Here is a 15,882-nt window from a genome sequence, read left to right on the forward strand (position 1 = left end):
GTGCCGATTTCAGATCAAGCTAAACCCGGAAAAATGCGTCTTTGGAGTACCAGCCGGCCAGCTTCTTGGCTTCCTGGTCTCAGAGCGCGGCATAGAGTGCAACCCTGTGAAGATCAAGGCCATCGAGAGGATGGAAGTACCCACCCGACTGCTGGACGTGCAAAAATTCACCGGCTGCTTGGCATCCATCAGCCGTTTCATCAGTCGGCTGGGCGAGAAGGCTCTTCCCCTGTACCAGCTCATGAACAAGACCACTTTTTTCGAGTGGAACGACAAGGCGGATGAAGCTTTCCTCCAGCTCAAGAAGATGTTGACCACTCCACCTGTCCTGGCGGCGCCTACTCCTAAGGAGCCCATGCTCCTCTACATCGCCGCCACCAGCCGGGTGGTCAGCATAGTCATAGTGGTGGAACGCAAGGAAGAAGGCAAAGCACTACCAGTCCAGAGGCCGGTGTATTACCTGAGTGAAGTGTTGTCCGCCTCTAAGAAAAACTACCCCCACTACCAGAAGATGTGCTACGGCGTGCACTTTGCCGCCAAGAAACTGAAGCCATACTTCCAAGAGCACCCAATCACTGTGGTCTGCACAGCTCCACTTGCCGAGATCATTGGAAGCCGAGATGCCTCAGGCCGAGTGGCCAAATGGGCCATAGATTTGGCCCCCTACACCATCTACTACCAGCCTCGCACCGCCATCAAGTCACAAGCACTGGCCGACTTCCTCGTCGACTGGGCCAAGACCCAGTACCTGCCGCCAGCGCCAGATTCAACTCATTGGCGAATGCACTTTGATGGTTCCAAGATGCGCACCGGTTTGGGAGCCGGCATCGTCCTCACCTCTCCCAAAGGCGACAAGCTCAGATATGTGCTGCAAATTCACTTTGCCACCTCCAACAACGTTGCTGAATACGAAGCACTCATTCACGGGCTCCGGCTTGCCAAGGAACTCGGCATTCGCCGAATCCTGTGCTATGGAGATTCCGACTTGCTGGTCCAGCAGTCCTCTGGTGACTGGGACGCCAAGGATGCAAATATGGCCAGCTACCGCTTCCTCGTCCAGCAACTCAGCAGATAGTTTGAAGGGTGCGAGTTCCTCCATGTGCCAAGAAATGACAATGAGCAAGCTGACGCCTTGGCACGAATCGGCTCCACTCGGCAAGCAATACCAGCCGGGGTCGCCTTGCAACGCCTCCTCAAGCCGTCTGTCAAGCCATCGCCAGAGTCAGACTTCGTGTCGGCTCCTCCTGAAGCAGTCGGATTCGACTTGAGGACCCCAGCAGCCGGCATGGGGAATTCGGCAGGCGACCCGGGGACTGCAGCAGCCGCACCCGGCCCGGGGACTGCAGCAGTCCGCCCGGGGACTTCATCGACGCAGCAAGCGGCAGCCGACTCCAACCCGCCGCCTCCCGGCCCAACCGCCCTCGTGCAAGTACCAGTCCTAGCGGTCGAAGAAATTGCAGCACCTTCATGGGCTCAGCCCATCTTCAACTTTCTGGTAAACAAAGAGCTGCCGACTGATGAGATCTCGACCCGGCAAGTACAACGCCGAGCAGCAGCATACACCATTGTCAACAGAGAGCTTGTAAGGCGCAGCGTCACTGGTGTGTACCAGTGCTGTGTAGAGCCGGAGCAAGGCCAAACAATCCTCAAAGATATCCATCAAGGCGAGTGTGGTCACCACGCGGCTTCAAGAGCACTCATGGCCAAAGCTTTCCGCCATGGTTTTTTCTGGTCGATTGCTCTAGAAGACGCCAAAGACTTGGTCCAGAAATGCAAAGGGTGTAAGAAGTTCCGCTCCAAGCCTCATCAGCCGGCTTCTGCACTCAAGCCTATCCCCATTGTCTGCCCCTTTGCCGTCTAGGGCCTAGACATGGTGGGGCCATTCAAGACGGCGCGCGGCGGCATGACTCATCTGCTTGTCGCGGTGGACAAGTTCACGAAGTGGATAGAAGCAAAGCCAATTAAGAAGTTGAATGGTCCGACTGCTGTGACTTTCATCTCCGACATCACCATCCGGTATGGCATACCACACAGCATCATCACTCACAACGGCACAAACTTTGCCAAAGGCGCCTTGGCCCGTTTCTGCGCGACGCAGGGCATTCGACTGGACCTAGCGTCCATTGCCCATCCGCAGTCAAACGGCCAGGTGGAGCGAGCAAACGGCCTCATTTTGTCCGGCATCAAGCCCCGACTGGTCGAGCCTCTGGAGCGTTCGGCCGGCTGTTGGCTCGATGAGCTGCCGGCCGTCCTCTGGAGCCTGTGCACAACTCCGAACAAGTCAACCGGTTTCACACCTTTCTTCCTCGTTTACGGTGCTGAAGCCGTCATCCCGACGGACATAGAATTCGACTCCCCTCGAGTCACCATGTACACCGAAGAGGAGGCAAAAGAAGCACGAGAAGACGGCGTCGATCTGCTGGAAGAGGGCCGGCTGTTGGCACTCAGCCGGTCCACCATCTACCAGCAGAGCCTGCGCCGATACTACAATCGAAAGGTCAAGCCAAGATCCTTCCAAGAGGGAGACCTTGTGCTCCGGCTGATCCAGCGAACAGCCGGCCAGCACAAGCTCTCGGCACCTTGGGAAGGCCTCTTCATCATCAGCAAGGTGTTGGGCAATGACTCCTACTACCCGATCGACGCTCAGAAGCCTCGAGCACGCAAAAGAGACGACTCCGGCAAGGAGACGGAGCGACCATGGAATGCAAACCTCCTCCGAAGGTTTTACAGTTGATGCAGTATGTACCATGCCAACTTTTGCATTAAGCACGAAGACTCCGGGTCCCCCGAGAAGAGCTCGGGGACTGCCCTCTTTTATCTATATGATAAGTATTATGCCTATGAAAGTGTTATTTCTTTAGTCCGTCTGGCACTGGGTCCGACCAATCGACCCGGGGACTCGCCGCCTTGTACTATGTAATTCTTCCTGCAGCCGGACAAGTAATGCGTTGGCACTTAAGCCCTCTCCTGCCAGAAGCCGCAGCTCGCAGAGCGACTGTCCGGCGGGCAGGAGTAAAGTTAGAAAGAGTGTCCGCATGAAAAATGGCTAAGGACCCAAAGCGTGCACATAGTTCAAGCCGGCTTCTCGCGTCGCCGACCGACTGCTAAGCAGCCGGTCGGCCGGTTTCTACTTAACTTGCTAGAAAACTCTAACCGGCTAAGTACTTGCCTCCCCGAAAGTGGCTAAGTACTTGACCCAGCCACAGTCCGCAGAGCTGCTGTTCGGCTGGCAAGACGGCGACCAAGGGAAGGCCGCAAAGGAAAAAAAGCCAAAGAGCAGAAAGCAAGGAAAGATAGAACTCGGCAAATATATTTACACATCAAAATGCCCTTGGCCAGCGTTCAACGGAAGTTTGAAATACACCCCGCGGGTGGAATTGTACGAAGTTAACAAGTTTGTCGAGACTACTAAGCAGGTAAAAACAAAAGGTAAATTGGCAGCCTAGGAAGCAGCAGACGGGTCCGGCAGAACGGTGGAGTCGGTGGTGCCGGTTGGTGGAGCGACTGGCTGGTCAGTCTCCGCTTGGTCGCTTTCAGCAGCAGCCGGCTCGCTCGGGCGTGGCTCATTGCTGGAGGCACGGTCGAGCTGAGGCTGTGTGACGCCCGGATAATGAAGCTACAGTAACTATCTACTAATGATGCCACGTCACCTCGATTACTGTTGCTAATCTCGCGTTAGTTCGAAATCATTCAAATTCAAATTCAAAATCAAGCAAACAATAAAAAATTTCAAATATTAAAACTAAAAATGTTCGGGGTAAGCCAAATAATGCATAGGTAAGTATGGTGGAGAAACCACACTTTTAGAAATGGTTTAAATACTTTAAAATATTTTAAACAGTAGCAAAAACAATTAGTTGAATGCCTTTTACAAAAAAAATATTAAACTATTTTATTTAGTTGCCCAAACTTATGTGGCAGTAGCCTATTTATTAACACTAAATTAGGGACTACTTTCATAGTTTATAAAACAAAAATAAAAGAGGAACTAAAGTAAAACAGAAAACAGAAAAGGAAAATTAAACAAAAGTAAAACAAAATAAAAGAGAACCCCCCCCCCCCGGGCCTCCGCCCAGCTGGCCTCTGGGCCAACCAAGCCGGCCCAGCCGCGCCTACATACCCCCCACCCCTGATCGAAACCCTAAACCGTTCTCCCCCACTTCCCCCATTCTCCCCCACTCCCCCGATCCCCCCAGGATCTGGATAGGGAGCGCCCAACGCTCGCCGCCCGACCCAGGCGCCCCCGACGGCCACCTCGTCGGAGCCCCTCGCTGCCGTCGCCCGGAGCCGTCAACCGACGCCGCCCCGCCCCGCCATCGAACCTCCTCCTCGTCCCTCCTCCCTCGCACGTCGCCCGCCCGTGGCCTCTGCCTCGCCGACGTCATCACCGAACGCCGCCGCCTCGACCTCTCCTCCTCGCCAGCGACGCGTCCCCATCCTCCTCCTCGATCCCCACTGCCACCCCCTACAGCTACGCGGTGAGCTGCCGCGCCGGTCGCGCCTCCCCTCTCCCCCCTCTTTGCTCCCGGCCACACCCGATGCGCGCGCCCGCGCACCGCCGTTCCGCCCCCGAGCGCCTCGAGTGCGCTCGGCCGCGCTCACCGCCTCATCCGCCACGCTCCCGCGCGCTCCCTGCTGCGTCGTGCCCGCGCAAGCCCCGCTCGCTCCTTTGCCTGCTGCTGCTGCTCACGCCGACCCCGCCACTGCGCGCTCACCGCAGCGCCCCGCAGCTCCTCCGCCGCACGGCACCCACTGCTGCGGCCTAGCTGGCCCGCACGCTCGTAGCTGCGCACCGCTTCAGCTCCACCACTCGCCACCCCGCTCCGGCCTCCCTCGCCGTGCTCCGCCTCCCCACGTCGGTCGCCGGTCGCTCGCCGTTGCGCTCATCGCTGCGCCGGGGCGCCCGGTTCCACACGGGCGCCGGCGCCCACGCCCGCACGCCCGCGCCCGTAGAACCCGTCGCCCGCACGCCCGAACCGATATGGCCCTTAGGGCCAATGACATGTGGGGCCCGCCCCTGTGAAACATTTTTTTAGAAAAAAATAATTTAAAAATTAATTAATTAAATTAATTAATCCTGATTAGGTAGCTAATTAAAACCTAATTAATATACTAATAAAACTAACTAATGTTGATTAGTGATCAGTCAATGACAGTGGGGCCCTCCTGTCGGTTTGACCCAGTCAACGGTCAGAGTTGACCACTGATGTCATGCTGACGTCATAAAATGATTTTCGAATTAAATAAATTCTGTTAATTCTAAAATTGAATTAAAACTTTAAAAATTAATATAAAATAATCCGTAACTCGGATGAAAATACTTTGTACATGAAAGTTGCTCAGAACGACGCGACGAATCCGAATACGCAGCCCGTTCGTCCGCCACACATCCCTAGCATAGCGAACACGCAACTTTGCCCCCTCCGTTTCATCTGTCCGAAAATGCGAAACATCGGGGATACTTTCCCGGATGTTCCCCCCCTTCGCCGGTACCACCTACCGCCGCGTTAGGGCGCACCTAGCACCGCTCATTGTCATGTCACGCATCATCATGCTTATGTTTGCATTGTATTTACTGTTTCTTCCCCCTCTTCGATCCGGTAGACTACGAGACCGACACTGCTGCTGCCCAGTTCGACTACGGAGTTGACGACCCCTCCTACTTGCCAGAGCAACCAGGCAAGCCCCCCCCCCCTTGATCACCAGATATCGCCTATTCTTCTCTATACTGCTTGCATTAGAGTAGTGTAGCATGTTACTGCTTTCCGTTAATCCTATCCTGATGCATAGCCTGTCCTTGCTACTACTGTTGTTACCTTTACCTGCAATCCTACATGCTTAGTATAGGATGCTAGTTTTTCCACCAGTGGCCCTACATTCTTGTCCGTCTGCTGTGTTATATTATCGGGCCGTGATCACTTGGGCGGTGATCACGGGTATATACTTATATAATCTATACATGACACCTGTGGTGACTAAAGTCGGGTCGGCTCGTAGGAGTACCCGCAAGTGGATCTTTGTGGCAGAGCGACAGGGCAGGTTGAGACCACCTAGGCGAGAGGTGGGCCTGGCCCTGGACGGCGTCCGCGGTTACTTCAAAATAACACGCTTAACGAGATCTTGGTATTTGATCTGAGTCTGGCCATTTGGTCTATATGCACTAACCAACTACGCGGGAACAGTTATGGGCACTCGGCGTCGTGGTATCAGCCGAAGCCTTCGTGACGTCAGCGACTGAGTGGCGCGTGCTGGATTGGACTGGAAGGCCACTAGGCTAGGTCTGCTTCCTGCCGCGTTCGCAACATGCAGGTGTGCAATGGGCGATGGGCCCAGACCCCTGCGCCATAGGATTTAGACCGGCGTGCTGACCTCTCTGTTGTGCCTCGGTGGGGCTGCGACGTGTTGATCTTACGAGGCCGGGCATGACCCAGAAAAGTGTGTCCGGCCAAATGGGATCGAGCGTGTTGGGTTATGTGGTGCACCCCTGCAGGGAAGTTTATCTATTCGAATAGCCGTGTCCCTCGGTAAAAGGACGACCCGGAGCTGTACCTTGACCTTATGACAACTAGAACTGGATACTTAATAAAACACACCCTTCCCAGTGCTAGATATAACCCGATGATCGCTCTCTAACAGGGCGACGAGGAGGGGATCGCCGGGTAGGATTATGCTATGTGATGCTACTTGGTGAACTTACCATCTACTCTCTTCTATATGCTGCAAGATGGAGGTGGCCAGAAGCGTAGTCTTCGACAGGATTAGCTATCCCCCTCTTATTCTGGCATTCTGCAGTTCAGTCCACCGATATGGCCCTTTACACATATATCCATGCATATGTAGTGTAGCTCCTTGCTTGCGAGTACTTTGGATGAGTACTCACGGTTGCTTTTCTCCCTCTTTTCCCCCTTTCCTTTCTACCTGGTTGTCGCAACCAGATGCTGGAGCCCAGGAGCCAGACGCCACCGTCGGCGACGACTCCTACTACACCGGAGGAGCCTACTACTACGTGCAGCCGGCTGACGACGGCCAGGAGTAGTTAGGAGGTCCCAGGCAGGAGGCCTTGCCTTTTCGATCGTTGCTACTTTTGTGCTAGCCTTCTTAAGGCAAACTTGTTTAACTTATGTCTGTACTCAGATATTGTTGCTTCCGCTGACTCGTCTATGATCGAGCACTTGTATTCGAGCCCTCGAGGCCCTTGGCTTGTATTATGATGCTTGTATGACTTATTTATGTTTTAGAGTTGTGTTGTGATATCTTCCCGTGAGTCCCTGATCTTGATCGTACACATTTGCGTGCATGATTAGTGTACGGTCAAATCGCGGGCGTCACAAGTTGGTATCAGAGCCGACCGCCTGTAGGAATCCCCCTTTCCAACTCCTTGGCCGAAGTCGAGTCTAGTCATTGGAAAAGTTTTTACTAACATGGTTGTGTGTCTTACGGGCCCACGTCGCCATTGGGTGGTACTAGGATTTTTACTCCTCGACCTTTACTCTGGGACTCTGATCTCTCTCCTATTCGGGTTAAATAAATTTTGCTAAATCTAACATTAGGATCTCGTTATCACTTTCACCCGGAGAGCCCCTTATTACTGATGATCGTCTGCTGCACGTGAAGACCCTGAAGATACTCTCCGCTGATAACCCGAGAACTTGTGTTCATCGCTTTTGCAATTCCCTTTCATCGATAAACTCCTATGGATAACCACGTATACTCGCCATTCATACAATGTTTCCCAGTTGATCTTGTTATTACAAGATACCCCGAAATTCTCTCTGTTGTTCCGAGAATCCTTTGAGCTTACTACCTTGCTGTTCTTTGTCACCTGAATACCCCTACGGATAATTCTCGCACTTACCGAGTATCCGCTCATCCCCAGTTGATTCAAGTATTTCACAAAAGTGTTCAAAATACCATTCGATCTTCTGAAAATCCTCAATAGCCTTTTTGCTCTTGAAATTCTTGCTTACTTGCATTATGATTCATCTTAAGTCTCGTAACCTTATTGGCATCTCTTGTCATTATCATTTTGAGTCCGTTGATTCAATTTGTTGTGAATGCTTGCAATCCTCAATCAGAGCCTAGAATTCATCCTTCCGGCTCGGACGTCATTTTGAACATGAGCTGGTTGTCGACCAATCAAATTGCCACCGTTTGTGCCTCTAAGTCTATTCAACTTACTTGTCTTTTGATCAGAGCATCTGCTTTTGATCCCCCAATTTGGAAATCATAATTCCTTGCATTTAAGGTCTCGAATTATCTAGATTTTTCTATAATCCGACGCCTTGGAATTATTTCTTCTTCTGGCTGAACATATATACTCAAATCAGTTTCTTTGCGGTCCGCCAGATCCTTTGGTGGATTATTATCCGACCGTTCCTGCATATTCTCAAAACCTTGAGTTCTTCCCCTGATACACCATGCCTTTGGTAAATTGTATCCTCTGTTTTCTCAACCATGCTCTGTTTTTGAGCTGGTGGTATTTACTATTGAAGCTTGTGGTATATGTTTCCACGATACCCTGATGGGTTGAACCTATGCCTTCCTTAATATGTGTGAACTCGGAAGTTTTCACGAGTCATACTCATCTGGTATTTCACCGGGTAAAACTTTCAACACTAATGCCTTTATCAAGGCGAGAAGTGAATGAAAGGTTATGCATTAAAGAAGTGGGAGTCGACCTTGAACTTTGTGTTCATGCCCATGGACACGATGTTAATCTTATCATGGAAGCTTCTCGTAAAATAGTTACCCCCTTGTTATAAGTTCTTGTATCCGTGGTTTGATCATTTACAAATGTGGTTCTGACCATACTGTTCCCCTTGATTCAATTTCTCAGACAAGTTAAACCACTTGTCCTCTGCAGATCATTGCACCTGTCCAACCTTTACTTTGATCTACCGTCGAGTATTACCCCCTGGTATCTCGAGATTATCACGAGCAACATAACTTCTTATGAGTTCTTCATCAACTAATATTCTTGCCGATTCCATTTTTCCAACGGGTTCTGAGTTGTTAGAACCCCTCAAGGACACCAACAACTGAATCGAGTCCGCACTGCGATTCAACAACTCTTGGTAACCTTCATTACTTACGAGTTTGAACTCGATCACGTCATTCCTAGCCTACTCGGCTACATCATTATCGTGCTGATTTTAACTGTGCTACCTGGTCCTTAATCACGGAGCACAACCTTTGACGGTGAGCTAATCTTACGTCGATCTTCCTCATCATATCACTTCTCCTTGAACAGCAAACTTGATTTCGAGTTTGTGTCGTACCCAGGGTTCCAATAATCTTTCGCTTCATCATTCCTTTGACTTGATGTCATCGCCGAGCGATTGCATCTTCATGGAATCTCTCGACAAATGTGTCGTGATCATCATGAGCATTCTGAGTCCTTCCAGAATATCAATTGAATTCATGATGAGAAAGATCATCCTTTCCCTCGATGATTTGTGTTATCATCGGCCACTTTACTGCCTTCCCTCCAACACAGACTTGCTCGTGTTTTGTGTTATACCTTGAGATCCTTGCTATCCAGCATTTATTCCTCTTTACTTTGGAGTATTACCATCTTTTATATCAAGAATGTCGTGAGAATTTCACCACCTCTTTAGAATTCTTGATATAGTAATACATCTTGCCGTCTACATTCAGTTCTTGGTCCCCATGTTGATTTTAACCAAGTACCCACAAATGAACTGTGATGTGTAAAATTCAAAACTTCCAGCAACCCTATTGCTTGTAAGTTAATGAACGATAGTTCATTCCTTGTGTATTGGTTATCGAATCACCATTCTAAACTTGATCATGCTACCTAAGCCCATATTCGGGTGCACCTTTCAACCAATGTTTAATTGTGTATGTTTTCCTTGAGCATACATCATTAAGTCATTCGATCTAGCTAATGTTATCTCCTTGTTCACATAGTTGTGGAAATCCATCTTTTGGAGATCTCAATGGATTGTCGCTGAGTCAATCAGTCACCTCCTCACCTCTCCTTGATTTAATGATGAACCCTTGTTCAGAACTCGCTTCCATAGTTCATCTCCCGAGAATCTTCGATGTCGTTTCGACAATTTGTGTTGCACCTTTCTTCTCAGGCATCCTGAGTCTGAGTTATCCTGACACCAATCAGATCTGAATCTCGGTCAAATATGATGGTTGGAACATATTTCCAAGAGTTATAACATTGGTCTAATCATGACCCGGTAAGGTGGTGTCATGCCTAGTACACCTGGCCGGAGGACCTATTGTTATAGTTTCCTTGTTAGCAAGGCTATCCATTCTTCCGTGAGGAAATTGTAAGACTTATTCTACAAGTTATTCCTGATGAATCCATTGAGTATCCAAAGTCCGACCTTTGCTTGAAGACCATGTCAATACTATCTCGAAGCATGTCTGTGGTACTCCGATTTTTGACAAGAACATTTGAAACCCAATGCTAAATGTTTTCTTGCTCAATTATCCAAACACCGTTGTATGGGTAATGTCATGAAATTTCTCTCCCCTTACCTAAAGGGTTTTCTATATTATATCATGTCATGGATATCTTGCTCTACTTGTCCTTGGGAAGGATATACCCCTGAAATATGTGTTTAAACACATTTTCCTTTCCATTGTTCTGTTTAGTCTGATGATCACATATTTCTTTCCATTGGTTTGTTTAACCTTTCTTGTGATCTATATGATCTAAGCAGTAATATTTCCCTGCTTATGTAAACACCTCATTGTACAATTCTGTCAGCAAGACCCTGTTACTATTGTTGATTACATTCTGGTAGCCACCGATGGATGCGAACTTTGCCTATTGGTCCGCCTCGTTCAACGAGCAGGAAAATGGTTCTCTTCGTCCCTCGCCCTAGGTACCAACGTTGTTGCCAACAAAACTGACAGGCTATCCTCTGACATACTTTGCTATCTTGACCGTGCAAATGTCATCGCCCTTCCTATTTTTAACCCACATGGTGGGCCCATAACCCACGGTTCCACAGGATCAAAACCTGACTCTCATGTAGACCCTATTGCCAAAGATATTCCTTGAGCTTGGCTTCGTATGCAATTCACGAACCACATTCCTAGTGATCTATTCTGGTATCAGACACAATACTTATTCCCGTTGCTTGAACCCCTTTCACACTTTGTTTCAGGCATCGAATGATTGCCTGTCCGCTCGAAACTTCCCATAATACCTCCTCGCTTTGCTCTCGATAATGTCTTAAGTTACAAATTCGAGAGTTACTTTACGCGACCTTCCCTGATGTTATCTACTAGATAAGCAAACATTGTAGCGGTCCGTTCTTCCGTAATACCCCTTATCCTTTCGTAAGTACGATGGAGTTCTTGAAGAAAGGACGACAACTTCATCATGATGCATTGCAATAAAGAATTGAAGACATCAACGAAAGGGATTAACTTCTTCGAGAAGATTCGTTAGAATATCGTAACCAGAACTTTCCCCCTTACTCCCCTCTTAAATCTCGGGACGAGATTTCTTGTAGTGGAGGAGAATTGTGACGCCCGGCTAATTAAGCTACAGTAACCATCTACTAATGATGCCACGTCACCTCGATTACTGTTGCTAATCTTGCGTTAGTTCGAAATCATTCAAATTCAAATTCAAAATCAAGCAAACAATAAAAGTTTCAAATATTAAAACTAAAAATGTTCGGGGTAAGCCAAATAATGCGTAGGTAAGTATGGTGGAGAAACCACACTTTTAGAAATGGTTTAAATACTTTAAAATATTTTAAACAGTAGCAAAAACAATTAGTTGAATGCCTTTTACAAAAAAAATATTAAACTATTTTATTTAGTTGCCCAAACTTATGTGGCAGTAGCCTATTTATTAACACTAAATTAGGGACTACTTTTATAGTTTATAAAACTAAAATAAAAGAGGAACTAAAGTAAAACAGAAAACAGAAAAGGAAAATTAAACAAAAGTAAAACAAAAATAAAAGAGAACCCCCCCGGGCCTCGGCCCAGCTGGCCTCTGGGCCAACCAGGCCGGCCCAGCCGCGCCTACATACCCCCCCCACCCCTGATCGAAACCCTAAACCGTTCTCCCCCACTTCCCCCATTCTCCCCCACTCCCCCGATCCCCCCAGGATCTGGATCGGGAGCGCCCAACTCTCGCCGCCCGACCCAGGCGCCCCCGACGGCCACCTCGTCGGAGCCCCTCGCTGCCGTCGCCCAGAGTCGTCAACCGACGCCGCCCCGCCCCGCCATCGAACCTCCTCCTCGCCCCTCCTCCCTCGCACGTCGCCCGCCCGTGGCCTCTGCCTCGCCGACGTCGTCACCGAACGCCGCCGCCTCGACCTCTCCTCCTCGCCGGCGACGCGTCCCCGTCCTCCTCCTTGACCCCCACTGCCACCCCCTACAGCTACGCGGTGAGCTGCCGCGCCGGTCGCGCCTCCCCTCTCCCCCCTCTCTGCTCCCGGCCACGCCCGATGCGCGCGCCCGCGCACCGCCGTTCCGCACCCGAGCGCCTCGAGTGCGCTCGGCCGCGCTCACCGCCACATCCGCCACGCTCCCGCGCGCTCCCTGCTGCGTCGTGCCCGCGCATGCCCCGCTCGCTCCTTTGCCTGCTGCTGCTGCTCACGCCGACCCCGCCACCGCGCGCTCACCGCAGCGCCCCGCAGCTCCTCCGCCGCACGGCGCCCGCTGCTGCGGCCTAGCTGGCCCGCACGCTCGCAGCTGCGCACCGCTTCAGCTCCGCCACTTGCCACCCCGCTCCGGCCTCCCTCGCCGTGCTCCGCCTCCCCACGTCGATCGCTGGTCGCTCGCCGTTGCGCGCATCGCTGCGCCGGCGCGCCCGGTTCCACACGGGCGCCGGCGCCCATGCCCGCGCCCGTAGAACCCGCCACCCGCACGCCCGAACCGATATGGCCCTTAGGGCCAATGACATGTGGGGCCCGCCCCTGTTAAACGTTTTTTTGGAAAAAAATAATTTAAATTAATTTAAAAATTAATTAATTAATTAATTATTCCTGATTAGGAAGCTAATTAAAACCTAATTAATATACTAATAAAACTAACTAATGTTGATTAGTGATCAGTCAATGACAGTGGGGCCCTCCTGTCGGTTTGACTCAGGCAACGGTCAGAGTTGACCGCTGATGTCATGCTGACGTCATAAAATGATTTTCAAATTAAATAAATTCTGTTAATTCTAAAATTGAATTAAAACTTTAAAAATTAATATAAAATAATCCGTAACTCGGATGAAAATACTTTGTACATGAAAGTTGCTCAGAACGACGCGACGAATTCGAATACGTAGCCCGTTCGTCCGCCACACATCCCTAGCATAGCGAACACGCAACTTTTCCCCCTCCGTTTCATCTGTCCGAAAATGCGAAACATCGGGGATACTTTCCCGAATGTTCCCCCCCCCCTTCGCCGGTACCACCTACTGCCGCGTTAGGGCGCACCTAGCACCGCTCATTGTCATGTCACGCATCGTCATGCTTATGTTTGCATTGTATTTACTGTTTCTTCCCCCTCTTCGATCCGGTAGACTACGAGACCGACGCTGCTGCTGCCCAGTTCGACTACGGAGTTGACGACCCCTCCTACTTGCCAGAGCAACCAGGCAAGCCCCCCCCTGATCACCAGATATCGCCTATTCTTCTCTATACTGCTTGCATTAGAGTAGTGTAGCATGTTACTGCTTTCCGTTAATCCTATCCTGATGCATAGCCTGTCCTTGCTACTATTGTTGTTACCTTTACCTGCAATCCTACATGCTTAGTATAGGATGCTAGTTTTTCCACCAGTGGCCCTACATTCTTGTCCGTCTGCTGTGCTATATTATCGGGCGGTGATCACGGGTATATACTTATATAATCTATACATGACACCTGTGGTGACTAAAGTCGGGTCGGCTCGTAGGAGTACCCGCAAGTGGATCTTTGTGGCGGAGCGACAGGCCAGGTTGAGACCACCTAGGCGAGAGGTGGGCCTGGCCCTGGACGGCGTCCGCGGTTACTTCAAAATAACACGCTTAACGAGATCTTGGTATTTGATCTGAGTGGCCATTTGGTCTATACGCACTAACCAACTACGCGGGAACAGTTATGGGCACTCGGCGTCGTGGTATCAGCCGAAGCCTTCGTGACGTCAGCGACTGAGTGGCGCGCGCCGGATTGGACTGGCACGCCACTAGGCTAGGTCTGCTTCCGGCCGTGTTCGCAACGTGCAGGTGTGCAATGGGCGATGGGCCCAGACCCCTGGGCCATAGGATTTAGATCGGCGTGCTGACCTCTCTGTTGTGCCTAGGTGGGGCTGCGACGTGTTGATCTTACGAGGCCGGGCATGACCCAGAAAAGTGTGTCTGGCCAAATGGGATCGAGCGTGTTGGGTTATGTGGTGCACCCCTGCAGGGAAGTTTATCTATTCGAACAGTCGTGTCCCTCGGTAAATGGATGACCCGGAGTTGTACCTTGACCTTATGACAACTAGAACTGGATACTTAATAAAACACACCCTTCCCAATGCCAGATATAACCCGATGATCGCTCTCTAACAGGGCGATGTGGAGGGGATCGCCGGGTAGGATTATGCTATGCGATGCTACTTGGTGAACTTACCATCTACTCTCTTCTATATGCTGCAAGATGGAGGTGGCCAGAAGCGTAGTCTTCGACGGGATTAGCTATCCCCCTCTTATTCTGGCATTCTGCAATTCAGTCCACCGATATGGCCCTTTACACATATACCCATGCATATGTAGTGTAGCTCCTTGCTTGCGAGTACTTTGGATGAGTACTCACGGTTGCTTTTCTCCCTCTTTTCCCCCTTTCCTTTCTACCTGGTTGTCGCAACCAGATGCTAGAGCCCAGGAGCCAGACGCCACCGTCGGCGACGACTCCTACTACACCGGAGGAGCCTACTACTACGTGCAGCCCGCTGACGACGGCCAGGAGTAGTTAGGAGGTCCCAGGCAGGAGGCCTTGCCTTTTCGATCGTTGCTACTTTTGTGCTAGCCTTCTTAAGGCAAACTTGTTTAACTTATGTCTGTACTCAGATATTGTTGCTTCCGCTGACTCGTCTATGATCGAGCACTTGTATTCGAGCCCTCGAGGCCCTTGGCTTGTATTATGATGCTTGTATGACTTATTTATGTTTTAGAGTTGTGTTGTGATATCTTCCCGTGAGTCCCTGATCTTGATCGTACACATTTTCGTGCATGATTAGTGTACGGTCAAATCGGGGGCGTCACAGGCTGGCCGTCCGCTCTGATCTCTGGCGCCTCCTCTTCACCTTCCTCGTCCTCCTCGTCTTCTCCCTCGTCACTAGAGTCGATCACTTTGGCTGAGTCCTCGCCATCCTCCGGGTTCAGCCCGAACCACTCTGGTGGCGCCTCGGCGCCGTTCTCGGCCAGCTCCGGGATGAAGATGCTGGTGTTGGTGTACTCGGCGATCGCCGCCGCTCGCTTGACAAGATCACCCTCCACCGCCACCAGCTCCTCCTGGGCCTCCTGTCGAAACATGGTCAACTGAGCTAGATTTAGCCCAGGGTACCACGCCTTGACGAACTCCAAGGCCCGGCGTGCTCCGGCCCGGGCCGAGGAGCCCTTCCACGCCTCAAGGAGGCCGGCCGCCACCTCCAGCCAGTCGGCAGTCCGGCTGGGTGTGCGCGGAGCCGGCATGTCTAGCCACAGGGCGGCGATCGCCTGGGCGCCGACACGCTGAAGGCGGCGCAGCATCCGATGAGCCGGCCGAAGACTAGCCTGGATGCTGAGAAGCTGCTCGCTAAGAGTGCAGGGGGCGTCGGCAGCGATCTGCTCGCCTTCTACCCTCCGTCCTTCGCGATCGGCCTCGATAGCCTGGTTGGCAGCACCAGAGTGACCTGGGAAGAAGTCTGCTCGGACAAAAA

This window comes from Triticum aestivum, chromosome 3D, assembly GCF_018294505.1.
Source record: "Triticum aestivum cultivar Chinese Spring chromosome 3D, IWGSC CS RefSeq v2.1, whole genome shotgun sequence".
Lineage (NCBI taxonomy): Eukaryota > Viridiplantae > Streptophyta > Magnoliopsida > Poales > Poaceae > Triticum > Triticum aestivum.